General features: G+C 52.2%; 1 protein-coding gene across 2 annotated transcripts in view; it reads left to right on the top strand.

Moving 5' to 3' along the window:
- LOC122365212 (pleckstrin homology domain-containing family H member 1-like) overlaps nt 1–26,750 on the top strand; it is a 184,910-nt gene that overhangs the window by 17,155 nt on the left and 141,005 nt on the right. The window lies entirely within an intron of this gene.

The following is a 26,750-nucleotide window of genomic DNA, read 5'->3' as shown; positions in this document are numbered from 1 at the left end:
AGCCAGCTGCACCCGCCAATCTGATACGCCGCCACTTTCTGTTTCTCCTAAAAATGTCATCTTCTCGCTTTGCTCTGTCTGCGGTGATGCACTTGTCTCAGTGACATGACCGGGAGCTTTTGAGAGACACACTGCAGTAAAGTGGTCTCGCCTCCCACACTTGGCACACGTTCTTCCACGGGCCGGACACTCACTGGGACTGTCGTGTCTTGCGCGCCCGCAGTATTTGCAGGTCGTGCTTGTACTTATGTTTGCTCTGTTTTGGTTTGGCTTGTATCTTGGCTGGAATTTCTTCTGTTGCTCATGCCCTTTGTGTGCTTTTTGTCTCTTTTGATAATGAGTTTGGTACACTCTTTGGACACTCCCGATTGATTCCTTTGATCTGGTGTCACCCTCAATGATGTCCGTGTTTCTTAGCATCTGTATAACTGTATCGAGAGTAACAGCCTCTTCCAGCGCCTTAAGCTGAACCTTCTTTGAAAGTTCCTTGTCTTTCATCCCAGCCAATAACCGGTCCCTTAGACGCTCCTGCTTATCGGCGAAGTCACATTTATCAGCTTGCGTGAACAGGGCACGGATGTATTGCTCATTGGACTCCCATTCCGCTTGGTTGCGCTGTTCAAAGCACTGTCTTTCGGCGATGTGGTTTCGCTTCGGAATGAAGTATCCATCCAGCTTATCTATCACTGCTGCAAAAGTGTTTGCTTCACCTACGAAAGATTGCACTACGCCCTCGGCTTCGGGTCCCATGCTGTAGATGAGTGCTGATACTTGAATTTCTTCATCTTCTTTGTGCAGAGCTGACGCTAGTCTGTATCGCTTGAAGCGTTCTCTCCAGGCAGGCCACTGATCTGGCGATGTAAAATCGAAGTTATCTGGTGGCTTAAACGAACCAGGCATGATTGGCTCTTGGATGCCAGGTGCTCTCTGTTTGCTTTTCTTGCTTCTCTTGATTTCTTGCTTTTTACTGTTTCTCTTGCTTGCTTGACTTTTTACTTTTACTCGTACTGGATATGCTTGTTTCTTTTCTTTTGTTGAAATATTCGCTTCATACCTATACACTTGGTTGCTTGCTGCTTTGCTTGCTTGCTTGCTTTGTTGTGAATATTTCTCGTACCTAATCGTGTCTTTTGCTTTCTTTTTTTACTATCTTACGTTACATTTTACTAATGGAAATCCTGTCGGCTGCGCCATGTTTCGTTTGTTGACACAATAGGTATAAATAAGTACAGGATTTATATCACACAAATGATATACTTAAAATGACATGCTAGTCAGACAAGTAGATGAGACACATGAGACAGCCAAAATCCATGCGTAACACAAATTCTTAGTATTTGTCTCGAGACATTATTCTCGAGACATTATTTAAGAGCACTCCCGGAACAGAAATAAAGGTAAATAGCCTAGTATTGAAGAGGAATGTAATAAGAAGGACCGATGACGATGATTAGCATTCGTCACATTCATGTGCTGGGTGTTGTGGCGACACTTGCGGAACTGAAGTATGCTACTTGATTATTGTCCTGTTTGGAACGTCGTGTTCTTTGTCCGATTTGCTTTGTCATTTATTTTTGTTCAAAGCTTTTTAAAAGCCCTTGCTTGAGATGTGTATTGGGATTGACACATTTAGTTTGACTATCCTTTGTACTCGCTTTTGAAACGAATTTTCAATTGTCAAGCATTTCTTTTAGAATGTTCTATAAAAATCTCCTCCACTGGTACACTATCTGAAGTGGTTCCTAAGCTGAAACAAGTTCTGACGCAGTAGCGGCAGTACCCACTATTTTAAGTAAAGCTATCCCGTGGGTTTGAATTTTGCCGGATGTTAATTTTCCTCTCCGTTTGCTGACCTATTTTAGAGCACACAGACCTCTTGACAGTAGTATTTACGGCCAAATGTTAGAGCCAGGTGCTTCATGCATCATGCAGTTCTGAGCTTAGAGCTATTCTGGGAAGATTCTTCAGCGTATGGAAGTTGACTGAGCTATCGCCTCCAGTCTCCTCCCCGTGTGACGTGGGGACGGTACCATCCCCCGTGCCCCGATCAATCGACGTACCATCTTCTCGACGGGTAATTGGGACATGCATTGTTACCGCCGTCAGCGACCGAGCAACAAGTAGGGGCCGGCTGGTCGGCCGGCGCTGCTTGTCTCGCTCCTCTGCATCCTCCTTGGCTCGTCTCTGAGTGCAGGCTAGATGGAGGGGCGGCATCTGTCGGGCCTGAGGACCTGTGACTGTCTGTGGTAGCGCCGCGTGCCGTCGGCTGTCGCGCTCGTGCGCCCGGTGGTGATCGCTTGCTCGTCGGCGGCGACGCTGGCCTTCCGGCGACGACCGGTTGTCATGGAGACAACCAGCTGTGGCTGTCGTCATGGCAACGCGCCGGCTGGCGAGACGCCGCCGATGGCCACGGTTATCCGGGCACGGCACGGGCTCGTAATTCAGAGCCACGCTCTATCTACCCTGCCGCGCCGCTGCCGCCGGCCCGCACCCTTCCAAATCGCGCCGCCCCGCCCGCACCGGCTGCGGGCGACACTTTTTATGCGCTCATTTAGGAAGCCGGTCGCGTCCTGAAGCTAAATCTGAGAGCTCATATCGCTCTGCACAGAAATTGCCAATTAAGGGCCTCATAAAATGGGGTTATAAACAGAAAAAGACGGAAGTGACGCGCTGCGAAAAAGAATAGCGCTGCGTGGATTTGATTTGAGAGAGTATGAGGAGGGTGTGTTTTGAATGTGGGCCAGGGGACTGTTGGAAAGGGAATGCTTTTGTTCCTTGTTTTGATGCGTCGTGTTTCGCTGAAGGTCTGTGGCTTCGTGCTTTTACGCTTTTTGCAGTGCCACACAGGGAGTGCCACAGGGGCGGATCCAGAAAATCTCTTAGGGAGGGGCCATTAGAAACCAGGAGGCCCCCCCCATAATCCCACCTGTTGGAGGCCCCATCTTCCCACTTGTTGGCCCCCCCCCCAAAAAAAAACTGCGTCTATTGAGCTTATCTAGCTGTTCAGGCAACATCTCAACATCTGTGCAGGCTTGGAGGCCCTCTGTGCAGGTTAGGAGGCCCTGTAAAAGTGGTCATCTCTGTGAGTATAAGAGACCTCCAAGTTATGAAAAGCTTTACCAATCTTCTAACAAAGAAGTCTTCTCAGCTAGTCTTCTAAGAAATAACTAAGTGGGTAGGTTAAAAAAAACTAATCGGATTTCGGCCACTTTATTTTCAGGAGGCCCCCTTTTCAGCTTTTTAACTTTTTAACTTTTTATTTTATTTTTGAAAAAAAAATCGGCCAAGGGGGGGGGGCCATGGCCCCCATGGCCCCCCCTTGTATCTGCGCCTGGAGTGCCATTAATTTAGGTATGTTATTGACTTACTGATTCATAAATCAACTATGAACGGACAATTATTTTCAGATGGCACATTACGCCCTGTTCCATTCATGGATGCATCCGCACTAAGATTCTGCAGACTAGGGTCGATTCGTGGTCTCTTGGTATGCGGTTCATCTGACCGCACAAGATCCTCGCTCTTTCAAGTGTTCCAGAAATCCTTCTGAGTATTACACTGGGATCATAGGCCAAGTCATGTTTTCATGCCCCCTGGTCATAACCCTTGCCCCAATACCCTCATTTGGTCAATTCCTTCGCCCTGAGGTGACTGAGGCCAGGGCATCGAGTTCCCTCTTTGATCACAGCCTTGCCCGAGGTCCGGACCTCCACACACCCGACTTTTTGTCGATTCCCGACACTCGCCTTGACCGCCCTATTATCCCCACCGTGTCGTCGCTGGCTGCATGACGACCTCTGTGGACGGGCTGGAATTTTTCATCACCATTCCGTCGGCGCCATCGCTGTCGTGACGGGTCGGCGCCGACCTTCGTCTGGGTCGTCGGCAGCCCTCCGTCGGCCGTGCCGTGCATGCAGTCGGGTGGAGGGTCTGCCCCGCTGTGTCGGCGGGCGGTACTATCGATGCTGGTGTTCGCTCGTCTGGCGTCAGTTTGAATGCGGTGTGCCCACGGGTCGCCCCGTTTCTTCGGCTTGCTAAAGAGTGAACACTTCTGGCTGTATTCTGGTGACTTGGTTCGATTCGGATCTGTGTTTTATCGTTCTTTGGACCAGTTTGGCGATGGGGTCTAGTGGTCCACTGATGGGGTCAGTTTTAGCCTCTATACACCCTCCTCTCGGCTCTCACACCTGCACAGTGCACACTGCACTCTCTCCTCCTCCACTCCTCCTCCGTGCCCCTGTCAGTCGAGCCAGAGCGCCAGAGCTGGAGCCAGAGCGCCATAGCCGGAGCCAGGTCTGATTGGCACGCGTGTCGCGCCAGCCACGCCGCTGGAGACAAAGCCGCCACCTGATGAGGGTGTGCGGACTCGGGAGGCCAGGCGGGCCCGGCTGAACGGTCGCCGATTACGGCAGCGACCGGCCTGAGACTGTCCAGGGCGCGCGGGCTTGGTTGGGCTGTGAGGATCTTCAGGTGTGTTGTGTGGCAGGGGGTAGATTGAGTCATAAAACAAACTCCGTCAGTCAGGTGGGGACATAGTCAAGAGGCATTCGAAGGGCCTTGCTGCTAGTGACGGCTAAGGCTAGGGCTGCGTGATTGTTGGCTAGTGCCATCTGATGCCACATTTGGTAGATTCCGACAAGATTTTCCAGTGGAGCTGTCGTAATTTCGTCATGCTTTTAGTAAAGACACATTAATGTAACGGAGACACAGGCAACTCGCCTAACTAAGTAAGGTGACTGCTTCAAAAGGGAATGCCATTTCGGTACGTGTGCCTGCAAACCGAGTGATGTGGCTTCGCCATCCACGGGCTTCTCTGATCACTATCGAACTCCTTCGCCGGAAACCCTTCCGCTCGGGCGCTAACCTTGGCCGATGTTCGGACGGAGGTGTGATTGAACGCGCCGCCTCCCGACACGCTGATCAAGGGCTTCCGGCCGCGCCCGGCTCCTCAGGTGCCAGAGAGGCTGCAAAGGCCCCGCGCAGCTCTGCTGAATATTTCATGACGCGTCTGCGGCTCGTTCGACCAATATTTGCACAGCTGTTGGGGCGAACTAGGCGCCTCGCCGAGCTCCAGAAGTCCAGAGCCGCACCGCTCCAGTTCGAACTGATCTCCTCTGAACGCTGCCTGCCAAACACGCCGTGGCCGTGTTTTAGAGCCGCCTCAGCTCGCAGTTGATCTCAGTTTGGGCCCTTCCGGGTGACAACAGGGGTCCGGAACCTGATCGCATGTTTCACAGATCAGCCGTCAGTCAGGCAGTGTTCGGGTGCGTGACCCTTTTCCATAGATACTGATAGATGACGACAGTAAGTCCCGGCCAGTGCTGACTCCGTCTCTGTCCCTCTCTCCCTCCCTCTCTTGCTCTTGCTCTTTTGTCTATCTTCTTCTTCCCTCTTTGCCATGCTTCCTATTATTTGACTTTCTTTCCTCCTGTTTCACTATTGTCTCTTCTCTCTCTCTCTCTCTCTCTCTCTCTCTCTCTCTCTCTCTCTCTCTCTCTCTCTCTCTCTCTCTCTCTCTCTCTCTCTCCCTCTCCCTCTCCCTCTCCCTCTCCCTCTCCCTCTCCCTCTCCCTCTCCCTCTCCCTCTCCCTCTCCCTCTCCCTCTCTCTCTCTCGCTCTCGCTCTCGCTCTCGTTCTCGCTCTCGCTCTCGCTCTCGCTCTCGCTCTCGCTCTCGCTCTCGCTCTCGCTCTCGCTCTCGCTCTCGCTCTCGCTCTCGCTCTCGCTCTCGCTCTCGCTCTCGCTCTCGCTCTCGCTCTCGCTCTCGCTCTCGCTCTCGCTCTCGCTCTCGCTCTCGCTCTCGCTCTCTCTCCCTCTCCCTCTCCCTCCCTCTATCTCCTCCCTCCCTCCCTTCCTCCCTCCCTCTCGCCTCAGTTTCCTCCGCCCGACACGCCGCCGCGCGCCGGCAGGTTGTCGCTCGCTCCTCCTGGCAGGTCGTCGATGACGGCGCCCGTCGTGTCGGCTCGTTAGGCGACCGTCCATCTGGCGAGGACGATCGGTGCGCTCTTCCTCTCTCTCTCTCTCTCTCTCTCTCTCTCTCTCTCTCTCTCTCTCTCTCTCTCTCTCTCTCTCTCTCTTCCGTCTCCCAGACACTGCAGCCAGACAGACGCCGCTGCTGTTGACCTTATCGCTGAATGAATCGATCGTTCCCCACCTGTTTAGGCCATTTTTCAGCGGTTCGTTGGCTGTCGGTGTCGGTTCACCATATGGACGCTTTTGTGTTTTCTAAAACTGACAGACGGCGAGAACATGCACTGGCAGAGAACCTGCATGTGTGTAGTTCTGCGAAGTTTTTGGGCACCTGTCGAGCCTGCCTTTGATGTGTGTTTGCTGTGTGCTCATTGTGTGCTGAACGGTTTTCTGAGCTGTATGCTGTGCCCGCTGTTGAGCCTCTTGCTGGCGGAGATGTCTGCTAAGTTGTATACTGAACTTTATGCTGCTTTACGGGCGTCCATAGAGTTGTTCTGTGGAGATAAAACAGCTACTGGCTTTGGACGGATTTTTGATAACTCGGTGACATGTCGTGGAACCATATAGTGTCTGTTGTTGGCTGGGTTATAAAACTGCACTTTGTTAGGTGGTAAAAGGGTGAAGGACACTTTCACAATTGATTATCTTTCTGACGGAAGCAAAATCAACTGCTGGACCCAGACTGACATTACCCATGACTTACATTGACGGCAGACAGACGAATGACGTGATGTCAGTTTTGTCTCATAAGTATATGATAAATATCAAAACCTTTGCCGTATAGCCTACCGCCGTGACCTGACCTCCCGTGCAGGTCCGTGACCTGACGCCTCTTCCTGCATCCTCTCCATCGACCTGCGCCCCGTCCCCTCCCATTACCGGCTGAGCCAGACCACCACTCCGTCAACACAGCGGCGGAAAAATCGCTCGGCAAACAACCCTGATGATGAACGACCGCTTTGGCCCAGACGACGCGGCCGCCGACCGATTGGGCGCTCCACCGGCCGCCCCGGGAGGTTCCCCGTCGCCGGTTCCTTCCATCGGTGTTATTTTCGTGTTCGGCTCAGCATGGTTGCCGGCTCTGCGCGTAATGCGAAGTGACGCGGGCGCGATGGGAAGCCGGTCAGACTGGGCTAACTATTGCGAGCGCCAGCCGCCAGCTCCGCGTTAGGTATTCTTTTTGCGAAGTGGCAGCACAAGATGGATGAGGAGATGCGTGATGTTGATGGAAGACCGTTTTTATCAGAGCTTCACAATATGTTTTATCTACGGTGGCGGTTGTAAAAGGCAGAATGCTAAGTGAAGACGAAATTGCCTTCTTTTGCAACATTTGATATCCGTCAAAAAGTTAGTGACAGCTGACAGGGATCACTTTCGTAAGTAGCTCAATCAGTCAACACCTTCCAATCTATATTCTAACGGCAAATGGAGACAAAATGCATCTGTTACACAGCTACCGCAAACATATCTCTGCCGAGAGCACGGAGACAGGCGCCGATTCCGGGGCCCATGATGACGGCAGACGGCACGGGTCGGCTACCCATCCAGGGCCCCCTCCAAGGCCGTGCACGCCCGGAATGCCATTGATGCTGAGCGGCGAGCGAGTAGCAAACCGGTTTGAAGGCTAGTGATAACCGGATCACAGCCACCGGAAACCTCAGGGCCGTGCTTGGTATGGATTGTGTGTAGTCAGTGAGGCTATGGAAGTCATACCTGATTGATATGGTAGCGTGGTCGATTCCTCTCCTGGATATTTGTTGAACTGCCTACAGCCGCCTGGCATGGGCACGTGGTGCATTTTTGGGAAGATTATCCTCGAATTTGATGACTTGAAAGGTAGTTTCACTTGAAAATTAGCCCCGTTCTTCTCCCTCGGCTTAATTGAAACACTTCGTGCGAAGTTTTGTGGCGAGAGCAGATGCTGTGTTTTATCACCCCTCTCCCCGCGCGCTGCCTCATGTGACCCACTGCCGTCGTTTGCGACACCCGTCGACGCCGACGGCCAGTCGGGGTGAACGCGGAAACAATAACGTCGGCGCCGACGGACGGCCGATATTAAACGGCCGGCGGCGGCGGCCGTCGCGCGACATCCGTCTCCGGCGACCGCAGACGGCGCCGCCGCTGACGAACGGCGCTCATCCGTCCGACGCTGATGCTGTTATTCTTCCATCGGCAGCGACGGCGAAGGCAGAGGACGATGAGATTGCGCTGTTCTTTGTGGAGCGACGCCGTCAGTTGCCGCTGTCTGGCCATCTTTCAGAACGAGGGTAATATATATAACAGCGGAGTGGTGGGGTGGTGCTGAGCCACATCCCTCCCGTCCATCGCTCAGCACCCTCTGGTCGTCACCAGTTTTTGTGGAACTCTTTGTTATTCTTCGTCGTCGCTCCCAGATCCCCTGGTGGCTTCTGTCGTCTTTGGTCGTTACTCGCCGTCTCCCGTCTTCCGTGATGCCTGGCGTCGCGCTCGGTGGGAAGCCCTTTCCTTTACGTCTTTAGAGCTGCCCTCATCTGGCCCACGATGTGTTCTTGCTCTATGTCTGAGCTCTTCTGGCCGGCACGGCTTGGCGCGGTGGCATGTTCCGTCTCTGCAGCCAAGCTCCTCCTGCCCTCGGCCGGTTCTTGCTCTGTAGGTGAGCTCGTATAACCCGCGGCCTGTTCCGTCTCTGTAGCTGGAATCGCCCGGCTCGTCGCCGTCGGACGTGCCACCGTTTTTCTGTCGCCCCAGCTGCCGACACGACGCGTGATGGGAACGAGAACTGCCTGGAGGAGGGAGGGAGCAGACGCCAGGAGGTCTTGATGAAAGTAATGTTTTCGATTGCCTGTCGTCATACTTTTAATCGCTTTCGGGACCTCATTTTTTTGTAAACCTGTAAAAGCTACCATCCTTCGTCATTGCAGTGAAAGTGAGAACAAGAGTCTCTCAACAAAGACGACCTTCCCGGACGCCGTCCTATAGATAATTCCTCTTATGCTGCCCTATCTCCCTGGCCTACAGCACCAGCGGGGTACTGGAGCGGACGTTCACGGTTGGTGGGCCTCCGCCTTCACCGGCGGCCAACTTTGGCCAACTCTGACGCACGGCGCCGCCGGCCGAGTTACCCGCAGTTCTCCGCTGCCCGACTTCGTATGGCAGACCCGGGCTCTGTATCGTTTTATGGCGAGCAGGCCGTTATCAGGTCTCTGGGAATTTTTGAAACGGAATACTTGCAAACGAACTTGCGGAATGCTTTTAGCTCGTAGACCCCACGACGGAACTATGCCTTCTTATTCCTTTGTGGGGATATCTTATTTCTGGAATACGAAATGGGATGGAATATGATCACTCATAGACGGTATCTGCATAATTTGGAAAGGCATTCCTCGGGCGAATATTTAAATTTAATGCTTTGTTCTGTCTTACTTAAATGATTCTTGCTACTGCATAATTCCACTTTGCCAAAGGAGCCGCGAATGTAGCGCCGCTGCGCTGATAATTGAGCGTCTCTCTGGTAACGTCACAAACTTCTCTCATGGGATCCGAGTTCCGCGATTTGGCGCCATGATCATGCGGCTATCGATGTGAAAAGTTGATCCGATAGCGGTATAAAACGGCCGTCTCGGCGGTCCGCAGTATCTCAGGCGTCGTCACCGCAGTATCTTATCTCACCCTGCCGCCCGAGAGGTTCTTTTGACGTTGCCGCCGCGACTGATCATTTCTCTGTATCGTTGTGTAACCTGTATGGGACCTGCGTGCTTACTTGCTACATTGATTCAGCCCATCAATGTGCATTCCACGTGGATCTATGGCTGTTTGAAATGGCACACTATAACATCTATTTGGGTGTTATTGCTCAGGTAAATTGTTACGAGCGAGCGAGCGCAGCGAGCGAAGCGAAATCTTTTCAATATAACGGAAAAATCTCAGTATGAGCGGCCCGGCCTGTAACGCTTTTGAGAGGCTTATATCTCAGCAACCGCTGGTACTGACAGTCTTCGTGTCGTTGTGCAACTCCCACAGCCGTGGGAGTAGACGTACGAACACTTAAGTGTACTAAAATGTTAGTACGCCAAAATGTAAGAATGTACACTAAACAATATCTCCTGGTCTGAGCACCAGATAAATGACTCCATTTATTTGTGCTGGTCCTACTCCATAGTCAACTGGCTATCCTGTTTTGTGTCAACGCTGCATCAAGGCTCCCAGCGGTGGCGGACTCGATTGGCTCGACAACAGACCGACGGACAAACATCTCTCTCTGTGAGACCGGTTCCGAAAACCCCCTCCGGCCGGCGAGCGGCCGGAATTGAACCTCCTCAGGGCACAGACATGCTGAATAGGGTCAATCGAGCGGCTTTGAAGCCGGGAATGGGTCTAGCTGGGCGACTGACTTTGGGTTCCAGTGGGCGGACATTATGTCGGCAGACTGAGACCGTGGTTAGGTTAGGTAATCCTCCAGGTCCTCCTACAGGTACCTGTAGGAGGACCTGGAGGATTCCAGGTGTTAGCGACCAATTCTGGTGGATCTGATATGACCTAAGTCGAACGAGCTTAGCTCAGCTCATCGGCTTAGCTTTTGTCACCATCTTGTCGAGACACTTAGGAGAAAATCACTTGGCCAGTACATACTTACGTTGGGGTGCTGGTGAAGCAGATCAAGAACAAATCAAGAAAACTAACGAAAAAGCGAAGAGCGTTTAATGCGAACCGAGGACCGTGGAGCCAGGAGCTAGGGACACGGGGACAGACGACCAAGGACCAAAGTCTGCCGAGGCTGGTCTGCGTCAGACGGTCTCCGGGGTAGCTAGCGTGACTCATCCGCGGCGCCGTGACCGGTTTGGGGGCGTCCACACCGTGCGGGGCCGCCGCCGCGTCGGCCCGCCCCGACTCAAGTCTGTTTATGGTCCGCTCATATGGCGCTGGCAGCGGCCGGGGACGGACGGCTGCCGCGCGGTGCTGTGTTGTGTGGTGCTGAGTTGAGTTGTGTGGTGCTGAGTTGAGCTCTGCGGCGCTGAGCTGAGCTGAGTACTGCTGAGCTGAGTGAGGAGATCCTGCGCGTGTGCTTTTAGGAGAGGAGGTTTTATTGAACACAGGTGTTATGTGTGTTTTGCGATAGTTCGCTGACGGACGACAGGTGTGCGTTGCCTGTTGGATGCTGCGAGGAGGCGGAATTTCATGGACACGGTAAGCGGCAGACTCAGACATCGAAAAGCGAAGCGATACTTCTACTTTCTCCCGTTGTACTTACAACTCCTGGCACTGCATTCGTTTAGTGTATGCGGGGATACTGGTTACTTCACCTCGTTCAGCGCAGGTGCCAGTCAGCCAGTCAGGTGCAGTGCAGACTTGGCCATTGACCAATGTTCTGCAATACCTATGTCTCCGCCGCTGAATACCGCCGGTTATTTTGCATGTCTTGCCTGGTCGCATTCTCAACGATCTCACTTTACATACCATGCCCTTTTCCTCGTGGTCGGTGCTGAGTGAAGGGGTACGACGCCGACCTTTTGTTATGATTTTATGTATGCAACGCCCATAGGAGCCCAGGCCGTAATCCATTTCTGTTGGTATCCATTCTTCTGGTGCTCACTGGTAGTAGATTAGCGGCAGGCAAAATGCCTCCATCGATTGTTTTTTCGAGGACACATGCGACTCTGCGTTGATTTTAGGTAACTGATACGACTTGACCTTGCCTGAGACCTTGCCTTGGAGCTCATCTGTCTTTTGAACATCCTCCTGGACTTCCTCATTGTGAGAGGATGGGCTCTCCGGGGGTGTCTGTCTCTCTTTGCCTATCTAATGTGGGAACCGGGTGCCATCTGCTCCAGCTGTTCCGGCGCTGAGGTCTCGGATCGTGAGGTCATAGGTCTTAGCGGTCTTACCGACAGCTGTTAGCCAGATGTGTGGCTGGGCAGTGGGCACGTGGTTACGTGGAGATTCATCGTGGCCAGGTGTACCGGTAAATTCCCGCGAAAAAACTATATCGCAGTCTCCACCATTCACCATCGCTCCGTGGAGCGTCTACCGCGTTCCGCCTCCGCCCACCACCGCCCACCATCGCCCCTCGCCATCCACCACCACCATTCTCCTCCCACCGCCACCCACCTCCTTCTACCGTAGGCGGTACCCACCACCCACCGCCCACCGCCACCCACCTACCGCCACCGCCCACCGCCACCCACCTACCGCCGCTACCCAACCTCCACCCACCGCCCCACCCACCTCCCACCACCGCCCACCGCCACCCACCGCCGCCGCCGCACGCTGGGCCGGCGGACCGGAAAAGCGCTAGAAATACCCCCAAGAGTGACTTTACACACTATGAACAAAATGTGTATCATTCGATCCCAAATTGATCAAAGCGTACGATTCTGATGCCATTTTTGCCCTAAGGTCGAAATTGAGGTGGTCAGTTGTCACCAAACGCAAGACTATTTAGACCCGCTAGTGGCCACCACATTTGCCGATTTTAATGCCAATCTTTAGTTGACATTTATTAGTTGACCAGTTGTCGTTTTGAACGCAATTTTCTGTCAGACTAGTTCAGGGCACTGTTGTTCACTGTACCAACAACCTTCTTACATATTGCATCGCTTTTCTGCAAGATAAGCTAGCTTTTTGCAAGCAGCTGCAAGACCTAAATTTAAAATCATATCTAAATTTTTAGATAGACTTTTATAAAAACGTTATTTCGAGCGGCTAAAAATGAACATCTTATACTAGCCTCTGATTACTCATCTTTCGTTCCATATAGGTGCTTTGCTGCTTTTCCCTGCTACTTTTCGAGATATGCGTCAGTAAACCATATGATGTAGGGGCAATTGTCACCTCGCCGCTCTACTGACGGCCCGGCGCTCTTTAAAGCGCCGAAATTTATGAAAAACGAATGCTTATAATCTGAATAAAATATATATCCCTGAGCTCAGAATTGACCAACGCACACAATGCTTTCAAAATGTTTGGGCCAAAGTCAATAATTAAGTCATTATGAACCCCCAAACACAAGTCAGTGATAATCAACAACAACTTGCTCTTTAGTTAGACTTTTTGAGAAATGTTATTTCGAGCCGCTAAAGATGAGCATGTCATGCAAACAACTAGTCAATTGTCTTCCATGCCCTATTGACGATTATTGCCTATTACTGCTACTTTTCGAGATATCGTCTGCTAAGTCACCTGATATAGCTGCTATGCCACCCTACCGCGGTAGGGTGGCATAGCAGCTATTTCAGGTGACTAAGCAGACGATATCTCGAAAAGTAGCAGTAATAGGCAATAATCGTCAATAGGGCATGGCAGACAATTGACTAGTTGTTTGCATGACATGCTCATCTTTAGCGGCTCGAAATAACATTTCTCAAAAAGTCTAACTAAAGAGCAAGTTGTTGTTGATTATCACTGACTTGTGTTTGGGGGTTCATAATGACTTAATTATTGACTTTGGCCCAAAAATTTTGACAGCATTGTGTGCGTTGATCAATTATGAGCTCAGGGACATATATTTTATTCAGATTATAAGCATTCGTTTTTCATAAATTTCAGCGCTTTAAAGAGCGCCGGGCCGTCAGTAGAGCGGCGAGGTGACAATTACCCCTACATCATATGGTTTACTGGCGCATATCTCGAAAAGTAGCAGGGAAAAGCAGCAAAGCACCTATATGGAACGAAAGATGAGTAATCAGAGGCTAGTATAAGATGTTCATTTTTAGCCGCTCGAAATAACGTTTTTATAAAAGTCTATTTAAAAATTTAGATATGATTTTTATTATGGTCTTGCAGCTGCTTGCAAAAAGCTAGCTTATCTTGCAAAAAAGCGATGCAATATGTAAGAATGTTGTTGGTACAGTGAACAACAGTGCCCTGAACTAGTCTGACAGAAAATTGCGTTCAAAACGACAAAACGTCAACTAATAAATGTCAATTGTCAACTAAAGATTAGCATTAAAATCGGCAGATGTGGTGGCCACTAGCGGGTCTAAATAGTCTTGTGTTTGGTGACAACTGACCACCTCAATTTCGACCTTAGGGCAAAAATGGTATCAGAATCGTATGCTTTGATCAATTTGGGATCGAATGAACAATATGAACAATATGAATGAACAATATGAACAATATTTTGTTCATATTGTGGAAAGTCACTCTTGGGGGTATTTCTAGCGCTTTTCCGGTCCGCCGGCCCAGCGTGCGCCGCCCGGCGCGGCCAGCTGGTCGGTGCCGTATCGATTTCGCTGGCGGCGCGCTGCTGCTGACCTGGCGACCCGACCGTACCGCTCACCGCCGCCCGCCCTACACGGTGGGCGGTGACCGGTGTGGTTTGGTTGCGGTGCCGCCAGACAGGCAGAGTGTGCTGGTGACTCATACGACACGTGCCGTGCGGTCAGATGTCATGCAGGTGCGGTGTAGACTGGTGATTTCTGGTCCGTCTGCGCAGTTTGACTTCTTCAGGACTGTGTCAGGTCTGGTCATGTTGATTCTGCGTTCGGTATCTTGTCCTTTTTAGTCTCGTCTGGTCCGGTTTGTGCCATCCCGCCGTGGTTAGAGCTGTCAGGTGCGTTGGCGACCAGCGATAGCGGGCAGCTGGGAGAGAGAAGGGAGAAGGGGAGGGAGTTCACCCAGTGACGGCCGGGTCACGGTGGACGTGCCCGGACGCCGCGCTGCTGACCTTGGTCGATTGGTAGCGCCGTGTCCACCGGATAGGGAGGGAAGACTGAGTCATACGGCACGTGTCTCGGTGTGGATGACACCGCGGACTCTGGAGCTGACCTTGTCACCGGTCGACTGGCCGGCGGGCACTTGGTGTCTAACAAAAAATAATTTGTATTTCAGCATAAAAGGTAAAATAAGATATAAAAGTGAAAGTCTAAGGCGAAAAGTAGAAAAAAAATATAGTGCCCATTCATATGATTACCGGTGACCGGTCATAGTGCGACGGTGGTGATTGTTCCAGTTCAGTAAATACCAATCGACCAGTAAATACGACGGTATGTCTGGACTGCACCATCCAATGGCGAAGGTGGGCCGACCATCTTCCGATGACTGGTGACGGTGACTGTCCTGTGACAGCCCTGCTCCCAGACCTCCGCTCTTCCTCTCCGAACGCCAACGCATCAGCATATTTGGTAGCACATAACATTTGGTGCATGCTACATTGCTCCATCCGATTCACTGTTCTTTGATCCAGCTGCACTGAGCCACATCCAAGAAGTGTGTTTAGAAGGCGAACATGATGTGCTGATTCTTGGTGACTTAAATGCTCGGCTTGGTGATCTGTCCCCTCATGCTGCCCTGCATCGATACTCCCATACGACAAACCCTGATTTGCTTGTTAACAGCAACGGCAGGCAACTGGTCAACCTCTGTAAGAGTTGTAATATCGTCCCAGTGAATCACCTTGTGTGTCCACATGTTGTGTGTGATGGCGGCCTCACATTCAGGCGAGGCGGTAACTGGGTATCTCAGCTCGATTGGGCACTCATCTCAGACACACTAGTGAACTCTATCAAGGGGTTTAAAATTCTGAGAGATGCAAACTTGCCCTCAGACCATGCGCCAATCATTCTGCAGCTGAGCCTCCCTACCCACCTGACTTCAGCAGTGCTGCAGAGGGCCCAGAGACTGAACGACGACCGGGACGAGGCAGTCGCGAGGAGTACTCACGAGGGTCGCAAACCAATTCGATTTCATAGCGTTAATGTAGCCACATTCTCGAGGATCTTGCCCGACCCCACCGCTCTCATGACCACGTTGGAGGATTGTCCGGCAGACATGTGTGCCGCAATCTCAGACGCGCTGTACAGCGCGTGTAGATCAGCCAGACAGTCCCCCCGCTCACAAACCCAGCCTCGGGGCCCAGATGGCTCAGGCTTTTGGATCGGAAGGACCACCAGGGGTTATGGAACGCCATTAACTGGAAAGGAGGACTCGTTTATAGATCTTCTCAGCCGTCGGCCACCCCCTCAGAGCGTGATTTTGTTGTACACTACAGGGCGCTTCTGAACAGCGATTTCACGGAGAGTGACGAACTAGTCTGCCCCGATGAGGGAACTTACTGTCCCGTCCTGGATGACCAGATCACTGAGACCGAAGTCTGTCGGAGCATCAGTAGACTGCGCACAGATAAAGCTCCGGGTCCGGACGGGATCCCTCCGGGCATCCTGAAGTTCGTCCCCCCTGCCTGGGTACCCCTGCTGGTTTGCCTCTTCAACGTGATCTTCAGTGGCTCCTACCCGGCTCAGTGGCACCTGGCCAAGCTGTGTAATATCTTCAAAAAGGGAGACTCTCGCAACCCAGCCAATTACAGAGGCATATCAATTCTTGACGCCATGTATAAAGTGTACGACGGCATTCTCTCAGAGCGTTTTAACTTATGGTTTAAACCGGATGTAGAGCAGGCGGGGGCGCAGGCGGGAAGAGGCTGCCAAGAGCAGCTTCTGACCCTTCGCCTTTTGATCGACATCGCAAGAAAATCCAAACAAACCTTGTATATTGTGTTCGTAGACTACCGTACCGCTTACGATAAGGTGAACAGACAGTTGCTGGTCGATAAACTTGCAGCGGCCGGTTGCGGTCTCAGATATCTTCGAGCAATCACACAGACTCTTAACCAGACCATAAACGTGATAGGGGATGATAGTTTCCGAGCCACTACGGGTGTTAGACAGGGTGGTCTGACTAGCTGCTCCCTGTTCACGTTTTATATTAACGATACGATCAGAAAATTGAAAGAGCTGGGTCCCGATGGATTCTTAGGAAACCTCCACTCTCTGCTACTGATGGATGACACTGTAATTTTTGCGACCTCCCGCTGCAACATGCTACGTAAATTAGAAATTCTCCTCAGCACTTGTAACGAGCTGAACATGCAGCTACATCCAGATAAGTCCAAATTCATCAGACGGTACACACTAGAGACACAGAGCCACTCGTGGTTCACAACATTGCCATCCAGCATACCAAATCATACGTGTACCTTGGGTCTCCGATTTCGAACGCCTCGATTCACAAACAGGTCAGCGAGCAGATGGAGCTAAAGCAGTGTCAGGTTAGGAAGTTCCGCAGCTTTCTCCGGAAGAACAATGAGGCCCCGTTCACCGTAAAGAAGGCCGTGTGGGACAGCGCTCTTAACGCCAGCATTCTGTACAGCTGCGAGACGTGGATGACAGGCTCCCTTAAGCCGGTGGATCAGATGTACCAGCACACGCTGAAGGATCTGGTCGGGGTACGGTATCAGACCCCGTCTGATCTGATTTATGTCGAGACCGGCATCCCACCTCTCTCTGCTAGGGTAGGCCAGATGCAGCGAAACTTTCTGATGAAGCTCCAAGCCAGCACACACTTTGAGGGTAGCCCTGTGCAGAAGGCCATCGAGCTCGCGCGCGTGCATGCCTGCCCCATGGGCCAGTATATTGAGAAGCTTCTGGGCTCCCCGCACCTGAGCTCACCCGTGGCCGCTCTATCCGAGGTGAAGGCGCGCATCAGGGGTGCGACAAACTCCAGAGCAGTCGCGTACAAATCGATAAATCCCTCACTAGATGCGCAAATTATCTACCAAACAAAAACGTCTTCACACTCGCACACATTCGAACCACACCGGCTGGCGTTCTCTCGCCTCAGGCTGGGCTCACACCGCCTCCGGGTCGAGACGGGGAGATGGTCTCACACGCCGAGAGACCTACGCCTTTGTTCGTGTGGTCCGTTCGTACAGGATGAGGATCATGTCATACGACAATGTAGGCTGACACGCAACGTCTCAAGCTTTAACGAGGCCGATTCCCTCCCCGACGTTCTATCAATGTACACGAATGTTAATGCCCCGAAACTCTGTTACGACGTCCTTAGAGCCTTCATGTAGTGTCCGCCGTTTGCCGAACGTTTCGTCTGTACTCATCGATTGCCGATTGCGCGTTATATGTTGCTTACAAATATCTAGGCCCGGAGTCGAGATGGTTCCGACTTCCGAGGTCCCACGGGCGGTTAGCCCGCGCCGCGCCGAATCGCTAGAGATCATTGATGGACTGAGGGTTGTTTTTAATGTATTTTATCCTGTCTTGCTTGCATCGTTTTAATGTGCCATGTTTGCGTTTGTGTCTCTCCCCCCCCCCCCCGATACCCAAGGTCAATAAACGAATGAATGACTGGTGTCGTCGAGCGGCATATCCTTGGGCGCAGTCCGGCGCCGCCTGAGCAGACAAATATGGGCAGCCAAGCCTGCTATGTAAAATACAACGTATGTGAGATGTCACAGGCGCCCTGCCTGCCTTATTTGGGGAGATGACGATTTTCTGAGGTATAGTTCGTTTTTTTTTTTTTTTCAAAAGGACGCTGGCTCCAAGTATGTTTTTCGAACAAGCACGTGTTTTAGCGAGCAAAACGAGCAAAAACTGAACCTGAGAAAATCGAACGTCGACTAATTTTGACATGTGATTTCTTCCCGATAATTTCCATATGGGCGTTTTGGAAGCAGATATGATAACAGCGGTGACGTCATGCTGTCGAACATGTATTTCAATTTAACTTATGACTATCATGGACGGAACCGCTCACTCGATTATAAGCTCGACAACAGTGAAAAACTAAGTTTCACTCAAATTCGTTGACACTTGTCCCACTGCACGGGCATTTGGGTGCCTGCTGCCACCAGTGACGTCATCATAGTATGTTCAATTTTAAGAAACAATTTCCAGCTACTTACTGTGCAAAATTTGAAATCGATTATTTTTTCGGTAAGAAATTCTTGGCCAGACACTGAAGCTGCCAAAACTCACGTGAGAGCTTCGATATTGAACTTTGAGCCAGCGTCCTTTTGAAAATAAACGAACTATAGTAGATGTTCCTCAAGACATGAAACTTTCATACATTCGCATCCGTTGCTCGGTGGGTTTTGATTTCGCTCACAGCGCTTCGCTGAATCACAGCCACTCTGTGAATGGAGGATGGTGGTGGACCGATCTCTCATTTATGCATTCGGGCCTCATTCGACATTTGGTCAGTTACTAGGGCTGCATTCACGAACCGCACATACGACCCATCCCGTGGTCGGTAGCGGGCTTGCCTGCAGACGGGTGAACGACATGCTATGCTGGCCTTTCTGCGCTGGTCGGATGGCAATGACTGTGATAAAGCTGTTGGTAACTATGCTGGATCGGTAAAATATGACCGTATTTGATTGGTTGGATGTGACCATGTGATGCTGGTTGGGTCTGACCATGTTGACAGTGCCGTATATCGGCTGGCGGGAGTACCTAATCGTGTTACGTTAAAGTTCAAACCGGTCCGAACCCTATGGTGGAGTGATGTGACTTATGGCACATATGACACTTGTGTCGATACATATGACACATTGAGGTGACACTGTGTCTACTCTAACGCCACCAACTGCATGGTTCCGTCCCGGGCGACGCTGCACTGCAGACTCTTCAAAGCAGCTGCAGCACTATTTCTACTACCCGCTGGCTGCGGATCGAAACAACAGACCGCGCTGCTGAAATTTACCACACCTGCCTGTGTTTACCCGATCCAGTCGATGTTTCGTGATGTTTGGATTTCATGAAACATAAACCTGACCCTGACAGACAGCGACTGCCTTGAAACTTGGCTAGCCGGTGGCTTAGACTACACATCTGTCCTCACTGAAATCCTCACACTTTTGTTAAACTCTCGCTCAAACTCTCAGTCAAACTGACGTTGAAAGTTTCATTGGTGAATGGACAGATAGATATGCAGGCAGTAAGGGACCCACCCAGGGCTAATACGTCAAATATTCATGGTCAGATTTTCATTTTTTTCCCATGGACTGTCAAAGGCGTATAGCGGATCATGGCCCATGTTCTTTGCGGTCAGGTTAGCGTTGCCGTGATGCCCACTGCCCACTGCCCACCGTTCCCTGACCGGCCGGGCGGCTCGATACAGGCTAATGCAGCGGTGAATTAGTGATGCCCGACCGCCGACGATGCGTGTCTGGCTCTGACATGGGGGGAGTGGACTGCGGTGGATGGCGGTGGACTCTCGGTAGTGGACGAGACAGTGGACAGGGTAGTGGATGCAGACTCGGTAGTGGACGATATGGTGACCTGGATGGAAGAACGGTTTGTTTGTTTGTTTATTGGGGCTTTAGGGCGCGTCGACTGTAGATATCATTTTGCGCCCAATGGAAGAAAAGGACGGCAGGCTTGACTGTGGATGTAGCGGCGGACGACACTGGGCAGTGAATAGACAGGGATACCCGAAGGCGGCGTGTGGTCAGTTGTGGACTAAGAATGGGTGGAGACTGGAGCCCAAAACTAGCATGCGTTCCGTGACCCAACATGCGTGCCTGCTGATGATGGTATGTATATTTATGCCGTGTATCGAGCCAGGTGCATACACGACATGCGCTGTTTTGAGTCAGTCAGTTAATGTTGTGTGCACTGCACTGAGTCAGGACTGCAGACCTCAGACCACCTGGTAGACCTACTGTGCAACGGTACGGGTAGAGGAGGGGAAAACAGAGCAGAGAGCAGAAAGAGTGACGGACGCTAAGTGGCCCAGTGTGTGTGTTTTCCCCGGCCCGGGTCAATAGAGCCGGGGGCGCCATTAGCGTTCGTATCGATGACACCCTCAGCGCCTCTCTCCCCCTGACAAAATCGCTCTCCCCTCTCCTCTCCTCTCTCCCCCTGGAAAACTCCTATCTTCCCTCTCTCTGCTCTGCCTTAGTGGTCCCTCGCTCCCTAAGTCATTCGATCTGCTCTGTGCGAGTCTATACCACGAACGAATTTCTGCACCGCCAAATGACGCAAATTCATTACCTGAATGGCGTGCCATTTGAGCTGCCTCCTGCGTTATGTAATGATATATACGACCGCTTCTCGTCTTACCGCTTATGGTCTATCGCCGCAATTGAAGCCGCAAAGGTCACCAGGTCACCATGCGCCGTCGTAACCGACGTTACAAGCATCGTTGGCGACGGGCGTCTCTCGTCGCGGCCGACGCCATTATTGTCGCATACCGTCGGACTCCGGAGCGGTCAGTCGGGCCACAGGGCTCGCTGTTGGCCGTCGCTATCGCTGAATGCCTGATGTCTCATTCCGGCCGTCACGTGACCGGTGTTGGGCCGTGGCCGGGTACTGTCGCATGATCATGTGACCCGGATTGGATCAATGCGTGTTGGTGGTGTGCGGTGGTTGTGGTCGTGGTGTTGGTCACCGCAGAAGTTACGGTCACCCTCGCTATTTTAGTGGACTGGATTCCTTGCCGGACATAGCTACCTATTCAAAGGAAATGAAATAATATCTGACTTGAGTTTTGACTGATTGCTGGTGTGAACTTAGCCTGTGCAGTGTGCACTGTGCAGTATGTACTGAAGTACTGTGTAGTCTGTGCGTCAGCGGACGGCTGCAGCCCCCATCTTTCCCGTGTCGGCCCTACTCAGATCTCCCTCGGCCGCCTGAGACCAGGGCCTCGTTTCATAAAAGGAATTACTTACGGCGTTCCGTCAATTATGCCAGATTTGGCGTATTTGATGCCAATTCGGTTTCATAAAGCCGGAGACCGGAGTAATTCACGCCATCGAAATTACGGAGCTTCATTTACGGTAAATGCTCGAATCCGGACCAATCGATGCCATTTGGGTTTCATAAAACGACGTAATTAACGCCAAATATTTTATCAAGTTCTTGATATCAGTGGTGTAAACTACGCACAAAAATGTTGCGTGAATTGGAATTAATGTGAAGATTCGAAGCTAATTTTTAATATATTTTATAATGTTGAGCCCGTTGAGGAAGAAAGAACAGCCAAAATGAGAAAAAGAAACTGCAAATCTTCTGTACCAGTCGCTTTTTGTGGCAGTTATCGGAATTTTGTTGATTCGCCGCGCCGCGCCACTTTCGTAGTAAGGCACTTCTGCCTAGCTGGCTTTCTGCTGTTTTCAATATATTGATTTAATAAAGGATGGTCATCAATATCAATTTTGTTTTTTCATAAATAATTTTTAAGATTAGAATTCAACATAATTATTTTATAATTTCTCGTACAAAATCAGTGTTGACACGAAATTGTAATTTGTAGGACGCTTGATAAATTACGGCAACTACGCAAATGTGCTTAGTTACGGAGGTGTAAACAATTCCGTTTGTGGCTTTGTGAAACCGCTTCATTTGCGCTCCGTAGTTTGAAAGGGTGTGTGAATTACGGAAAGGTGTAAGTTACGGCAGAGTTTTATGAAACGAGGCCCAGGTCGGGACCGTATGTCGCGCCAATTGGCCCCCGGGTCGTTAGGTCACGCGCCCTCGGGCACGCCGCGGGTCAAAAGGTCGACAGGTTTGGTGAGGGATGGCGCGGCGTCGCACGTCTGCCGCCAGGCGTGTTTGGTGAAGTGGTTCGATTTGCCGAATGGTGGTTCATAAAAAAATTGAATGAAATGACCGTACAAAATGCATGCAGTAATGGGATATTTATTGCTAAATAGCATGGACTTGACGCAAAACGGTTATGGCTTGCTTAACGTGGTGATCCGCTTCGGATAACAAAATAATGAATTCCGTTTTATGAATTCCACGTTTTTATTTATGTTCCTTGAAGCCGAAAGGCGAGCCACTGAAGCGTGGCTAGAGCCATCTTCCTGTTCACTAACGTCGCTGACGCATCGATTTGTCATGCCGCGGGTCATTTTATCAGCGTCAGCCTCTTCTGTCTGTCTTGTAAGTCACTTGGACGGTGGACATCCATTCATCTGGGGCCACCATCTGTTTGGGAACATCTCCTACCCCTCCCTACCCCTCCCCACCTCTGTGACTGGGTCGTGCACCGTCGGCCTCGCTGCTGGCACAAATTTAGATCCAATTAAGGGACCGTCCCGACGGCGGCGGCGGCGGCGTTTCTGCCGTCGTGATCGACGATCGACTCTGGAGACGATCGGCGTGGCCGACGGATGTGCCAGCTGGCAGCCGCCCGACCCTCTGCGTACTGGGGCACGGCGGAACGGCGCGGGAGCAATCGTAAACTGGCAGAGAAACTATCAGGGAGGTGGACTGGCGTAGAACTCTGATCTAGGACAAGGTTTGGTGTGGTTCTTTCTACCCGAAATGGGGGTGATCCCCTCTACCGCTCGTTCCGTGCACTTGGATAAATATTGATAAACTTGCTAACGTGATGTTTTCCGTATCATTCTGGCGTGTTGCAAAACTCCGGCCCGGGGAGGCTGGAGCCAAGAAACACCTGCATGTTGTGTAGCCACGCCGCGGTCAATGCTGACAGTGTTATCGAGCTGCCCGTGTCCATACTGCAATGCTGCGTTGGCCCTCACTTTGCGCACAATACGGCCACAGCCTTTCTGCCCTAACGGAAGGCATGTTTATCGTGCACATCCCTTGCTAAAACACCAACAACACCTGCACCAGCACCAGTGCTACAGCTGCTGGTGATCCGTGCACGTCGCTCCGCCAGAGCCGCCGGAAGTAAGCTGTTTCCGGTGGCCCTCAGCGGCGCGTGTGGTCGGTGTAGGTGTGTGTACGTCGGTACGTGCCGCCGCACCTGCTAGCTATTTGTAACCTGCGCCGGGCCGAGATGGTGCCGATAGACGCGCCGGCCGGCCCGGTGATTGGCAGGCGCGCTGGTGCCCGCGGCGCAGCTGTGGTGCTGGGTGGGCTGGGCGGAGAGCAAGTATTACACTGTGGGCGGTGCTGTATGGTGCTGGGCATTGCATTGACGGTATAGACAGTGCTGAACACTGAACAGTGTTGGGCAATGCTGAACAGTGTAAGGTAATGCTTAACTGAGTTCAGTGCTGGATGTTGCTGTGTGGTGCTGGTTGATGCCTTGTGGTGCTTTGTGGTGCTGGTTGGTGCCAGGTGGTGCGTCCCTGTACCGCCCGGTCGTTGACGGGAGAACGAACTCGGTCTAGCCGTAGGCGGGCCGAAGGCCGGTGCACGAATAGGACGCCAGCCGGCGCCGGTGTGGCGTGGGCGGCGATCGAACGGCTAGAATTTAGACGGCCTGGGCCGGCCGCCCCCGCCCCCGCCCCCGCCGCCGACACGGTACAGCCGCCCGTGGGCGCGGCGTTCTATAGAGGACCGATCCCGGTCTCTAATGACTGCTCCATATGGCGAACAACCTATCTGAAGTTATAAGGTGTGTCCAAAAGCCGGCATATTGGAAGCTGTGCGTGTGCATTGGTCACTGCCCACTGGACACGATATTCTAGGCGGACTCTCTTCCTACCATCACCTTGAAATGTTGGAATGGCCTTTTATTTCCTACGATTTCCCTGTTGTTTGTTTTACGGCTATGAGATCTTAAGTCCTCCGTGCGCCATTGCGGCCCAGTCTGCCGCCCATTCCCGTCCCGCCCATTAGCCGTGTGGTTGCCCGCTGAAATGAAATAGCCTCTGGTAATATCGTGGCACAGTCGGTTCGGCGCAATGCCGGCTGTTATGACACTCGGCTGATCTTTCGGTGAGCCCTGGGGGTGAGCTGGAGATGCGGTGGGCTATAGGCCGCATTACCGCGTGGCGACCGGGTGAGGAGGGATGGTGTGAAAGAAGACGCGATGCTGGGTTATGAAGTTGGTGTGGTTCCTGATAGGGAGCCGATGGTCTGTTAGATGTCCCAGCTTGGTTGATCGAAACGGCTGGATAACGGCTGCTCATCAGCTGCTCACCAGCTGCTGACAGCTGGCTGCTGGGACTAACAAGGGCTCGGCGGCTCCTCCCCGCGGCGGCCACAGCTGGTCCCCCCGACGGTCGCACATTGTCACCAGCATCGCTCGTGCTGCAGCCGCTTATTAGCCATTACGCCGAGTTACCCGCCGAGTATGCGTGTTAAATCATTCCCCAGCTAACTGCAGCTGGCTACTAAATCATTTTCGAACGCCACGCCGGCGCCCCACGGCGCGGTTGGGACGAGGCGCGTGACGCTTGAGCCCGTCGTTCGACCATTGTAACGACGTACGGTTACGACCGACGCGGCGACGGTCGTAACGTGTCCGAATCGGTGTCGCGTGGGGACGCCGAACCATCGTAGGTCTGTGGACGCAGGGCGCGCTATTGTACTCTCCATCACCATTCTCGGGCTGGAATCACTTTGTTTTTCATTTAGTGCCGGGATCGCTGACCGGTCGTGGATTTTCGCTGTTGGCCGTGGATTTTATCCGCTTTCGCCCCGCCAATGTTGCTGCGCTAGATTCGCCTGTTTTGTGACGGTGGGACTGAAATGCAAGGCAATATCACGGCTTTTCCTTGTCTTTGCGTTCCAGATGAAATGTGGCCATGTTTTTGTCGACGCTCAAGCTTCGCAATGATATCCAACGTCCGCAGCAGTTTTGCTTTCGGTGTCATTCTGTTCAAATATTCCCGTTAACTATAATATTCGACTCAACGCCAACCACTTGGCATCAGTGTTCTTAGTCTACATCTCGTAGTTATGTTGGCAGCAATGTTCTCACGAAGTAATTTCGTTGGCGAAGAAGGCCTTTTAGAATTTTGCTCTGTTCGACTTCTGTCGAACGTGGAGGCAAACGATTGAACTCGTCATTCGCAAAGCTTTTAAACGTGTGAAACAAAGCTGAAACTGCAAATACGCGTTCTTTGGTCTTATCGTCGGCTCCGACTCTCGCCTGCCGCCGTTTCTGAGGCGCTGACTCATCTCAAGGTGTCGAACTCGACGACGGTGGGGGTAGAAGTTGGGGGAGAGGGAGGGGCTCGGCTGGTCGCCGTTGCTTTGTTTGGCCGGTTCACCCGTCAGCTAGAGTTACATCAGGCGTGACTGAATCGCACTCGACCTGTTTTTGTTTGGTCACATGTTTCTTTTGCTGGCTGGATGAATCAGTTGCGATACCACGGTACCGTGCGCAGTTTTACACCTTTAAACATGCGCATGTTCGGTAGCAATGGTCGGACCTATATGTTTCCCAGTTTTCACCTCCTGGTCCAACGTCGCCGCTTCCCCGCCATCAACCCTGCCGCTACCCTCACCCCCCCCCCCCCCCCCAGCTGCTTCCATCGCCGCTACTCCGCCTCCCCAGCTCATCCCGTCGTCCGGGGACGCACTGAATGGTCGGCAATAGTCAGCGATCGTCAGCGTCACAGCGATAGAGCCCCCCGGCGTCACCGGGGATCAATAGCGTGGTGAATCAGAGCCGCAGTGCCGGCCGGCAGCGACGGCGACTCCGTGGAGCCGCGTCGGTCGTCGGCACAACTCTCGACGGTCGCCCCCGCCCCCGCCCCCGCCCTCTTCTACGGCTTGGCCTCTGTCCGCCCGGTCATCTCTCGGAGCAATGGCAGTGGAGATGCACTCGGAGCAATGGCAGTGGAGATGCACCGAGTGTATCCTATACAAACGCTTCAGGCGGAGGACACCGGAGGGTCTGTGTCTCTGTGCTGTTGAGTGAAAAGGGCCCTGTGCTACCGCTGTGAGATGAGAGCACCTTATACGGCGCTCTGGGTGCGCCCCGTGATGCGGTGAGTGTGTGCGCGACGGTGCTTTTATGGATCTCTGTCATCACTGGGGTTATGCCCACACAAGATCGCTGTCGTGTTGTTGGCTGAGCGCGTATGAGAGGATTGCGACCCATACGCTATATTTGTTGTCCATATTGACGTCCGCTCCTGCGATGCTCCGTCTCTGGCGACGCACCCGCCGACTCGCCTAATGGACCTGTCGTCGGAACGGGAGCATAATATGCAATACGGCGCTGGCCGCAGATATAAATGCCTACATCTTCTAGCTCTGTTCTAATGCACTATTAGAACCGGACAGCTTATGCTGAATCCAATTTCTGCCGGCGCCGACAGAATGAGATGAATATTGCAAGTTAATTAGCACAATTTGGCG

Source organism: Amphibalanus amphitrite, unplaced genomic scaffold, assembly GCF_019059575.1.
Source record: "Amphibalanus amphitrite isolate SeventyFive unplaced genomic scaffold, NRLGWU_Aamphi_draft 000722F_arrow, whole genome shotgun sequence".
Lineage (NCBI taxonomy): Eukaryota > Metazoa > Arthropoda > Thecostraca > Balanomorpha > Balanidae > Amphibalanus > Amphibalanus amphitrite.
Note: the sequence above shows the minus strand (reverse complement) of the source record. Positions and strands in the feature narration are given on the sequence as shown.